Genomic DNA, 3,452 nt, shown 5'->3' on the forward strand with positions numbered 1-3,452 from the left:
CTGCCCTGCTAGCCCTTTTTATTTATTTCTTTTTTTTTTATAAAATTACATTCATAGATCCAGGGGGTCGTAAAATTACTATTTGTTTGAAAATTTGTTGTGTTAAATCGTATCGCTCTTGCTAAACTGGAAACAAGTTGAGCAGCTAGCCCTTTTGTATAAAATTACATTCATAGATCCTGGGGTCGTAACATTACTATTTGGGCAGATTGAAGGCTGTAACAAGCCGTTTGTGGATGCAATGAGGGAGTATGATGATGGGTTGGATCTAAGTGGTTGCGATTTGCGAATGATGGTTTCGTTGGTGTTGCTTTTGATGATGATGCTAATAAAAAGAAATTGGCGTATAGGCATCGGGTTATTGCTGACAAGTATAAAAAGGTTGTTTTTTGAAACTCTTGATATTTGATTGCTGTCCTAAAGTATGTAATTGTGTTACTAACTGCAGATTTCATCGTTTGTAAATGTTACTGTATTAGTCTGGATACTCATAATTATTGTTCTTCTAAATGTAATTTAATGTCAATTTTTCTGCTTTTTTGGTAGGTTATAATTTTCTTTAACAGGAAAAGAAACTTGTTTTTAAATTTGGTTTTTACTGAAACTCTAATCTTATAACTTGCAGAAAGAATTCTAATTCTTTTACATAGTAATGTCACTTATTAAAGTCAGAAACCGAAAGTGTTACTGTTGGTATTATTATTTTGTTTGTTTATGATTTGCTTGAAAAAGTTCTATTTTTGTAGTTTGAAAATATCCTTTATGTCCTACAATATATTCCTTGGCATTATTATTTTTTAAGTAGAATAAAACAATTGTTGTGTTACTAGTTACTGCAAAAGGATATAGACACATACGTTACCAAGTCTTGATAATCGTGCAAGCTCTACTCCGCAATTTACAACTGACTATAGCTGTACTCTAAACCTAAATATGCAGGGCTTGCGCAACTTGTTTGGGGAAAAGATGATTAAATCGTGGGACAATTCTTTATGTGGTGACCGATGATTTACAGACAAATGGCTGTCTTCCGGTAAGTTTATATGGTTATGCCTAATAATTATATAGTCAAAGAAGTTCACCCTTTTAGTCAAACTTGTCTTGTATTGCAGCGCGAGCCTGTGTGGCACAATGTGCCGGTGGAAACGGAGCAGAAAACATAAATATTATTGTGACTTCAGGCTCGTTGATCCCAAGCCTCGTGAAATGTCTATTGTTTCGACTCGATGATTTGATTTCCTATGATAACGGTTGGTCGCTTTACCTTACATTTTTACATTTTTTTTCAATGCACTGGTGTTATTTGGTGTATGCATAAGAAATTGTTTACAGTAGTATCAAACCTAATATAATAGAAGTTAGATACATTAAGTTGCAACTTGCGGCTTCTGTGCCGGTAATGAAAAAAATACCGATGTGTATTACATATTTAAAAAGTTTGATTACATAAAAGTTGACTCACATAACACAGAAATAAAGTCGTGACATGCCTAAAAAGACGTAGACACGTGTATTAGATCAATTGAAAACCATAAAAACAATCACCGATACCTGGCCTGATAACACGACATCAATACGTACGTTGTTCAGCCTGTATCAGTTCAGTTTGTCTTGGTACTTTTACAGAACCAACTCGGTTTTTTTTTTTTTAAATTATGTCGGAACGATGTTAAAAAATAATCACGGCCACATATTTAGTTTGTTTTTATTTTTTCTTTTATATTCATGAATGGAATTTATTAGAGAAAAATAAAATTATTAAGACGTTAAATAGTTGAAAAAGGTATATTATTTATAGAATTAATTAGTATTATAATTAATAAGTAGAACATTGCTTTATTTTCAATGAATTTCATGTTGACTGATTGTCGAAAACGGACAGTTTACAGCTCATGGTAGGTGGGAAAATATCAATGTTTTTCATTGATCAAAGAACGGTTTAACGGGTCGAACGTGCAGTTTTGTGCGATCGGTGACGGGTGGGAAGAATGTGAAGCGGCTGAAAACATGCACTGGCCGTTTGTGCAGATAGATCCTGTGCCGGTTACTACCTCTCATCGGTTTCCAGGCCTCAATCTCGAGACCTTAGGGCACTATATTGGTGTGGTTTATGGAGATTCTGATGATGAAGATGAGTAGATACAAGGCAGATTGGGTATGGATACCTTAATTGCCTTTGAAACAATCGATTTTAATTTTATTTTTTGGGCCGACACTACAAACTCATGTACATTGTAAGTTGTATTCAAAATTATTGGCTCTGTCCTCATGCACACTGTGACAGTAGCATTGATTTCGGGCAGCTCTGCTAGCGTTATACACTGATTTAAGTCGGTATTATAAAATGATGTTCCAACTTCCAAGTAGGATGATTATGATGTGAAAGAAAATATAAAATTAAATGTTATTTTGCGTTATTTTAGTAACGTAAATCTTTATGTATGATTAAACTAATACAAGTTGATAGTTGAAAAAAGAAGCTGATTGCTCCGGATTATTCATCGTAACAACCCGACCTGATTAAGAATAAAAGGATGGGTAACGTTTATTAACATATGTGGACCTCTAAAGGGGGAATATATATATGAGTCAAGTTATTCTACAAAAGGTGACAAAAATTAGAAGTGCGAGAAGTCATAAATAATTAACATGTATCAAGTGGGCATCAAAAGAAAAAGGGTATAGAGGTAACTGTAAATATTTTCTCTCTTCACATGCATGGCACATGTTAATACCTCCATCATTTTAGAACGTTTTTAACTTTTTCGTATGATATTTTTTTTAAAAAAAATTCATCATAATAACAAGCGTTTTTTTTATTTTTAATATGATTATGATTTTGTTATATAAAATTTAAAACAAAAATCACGTTATTGTGTCTTTTCGCACGCCATTGTGTCTTTTCGCACACCATTGTGCCTTTTTTCGTCATTGTGTCTTTTCGCACACCATTGTGTCTTTTCGCTTATCATTGTGTCTTTTTTCGTCATTGTGTCTATTTTCGTCATTGTGTCTTTTCGCGCACCATTGTGTCTTTTCGCTTATTATTGTGCATTTTTTCGTCATTGTGTCTTTTCGCACACCATTGTGTCTTTTCGCTTATCATTCTGTCTTTTTTCGTCATTGTGTCTTTCTACTCATCATTATGTTTTTTTAAATACTAATAACACCATTGTTTAAAAATAATATGTAAAAATAAGAATAAAATAACAACAAATTATCTAATACATAAAACACAATGATTAATACATGTCACACAATAAATTGAAACGTAAAACACAATGGTGAAATACGTATAACACAATGACCTAAAACGTAAGACACAATGGTGAATACGTATAACACAGTGACCTAAAACGTAAGACACAACGGTGAATAGATATAACACAATGACTTGAAACGTAAAACACAATGCAAACAACATATTACACAATGACTTGAACGTAATATAC

At 32.9% G+C, this 3,452-nt stretch overlaps 1 pseudogene across 1 annotated transcript; it reads left to right on the forward strand.

Moving 5' to 3' along the window:
* The first annotated feature begins 208 nt into the window (after positions 1–208).
* LOC143581474 (protein phosphatase EYA-like) lies at positions 209–2,363 on the forward strand (annotated as a pseudogene). Its single transcript, XR_013143826.1, has 4 exons — positions 209–381; positions 940–1,033; positions 1,113–1,250; positions 1,883–2,363. The product of XR_013143826.1 is annotated as a protein phosphatase EYA-like (transcript).
* The last annotated feature ends 1,089 nt before the right edge of the window (positions 2,364–3,452 follow it).

Source organism: Bidens hawaiensis, unplaced genomic scaffold, assembly GCF_021521415.1.
Source record: "Bidens hawaiensis isolate Kalapana, Puna unplaced genomic scaffold, B.hawaiensis_p1.1 tig00031029_1, whole genome shotgun sequence".
NCBI lineage: Eukaryota > Viridiplantae > Streptophyta > Magnoliopsida > Asterales > Asteraceae > Bidens > Bidens hawaiensis.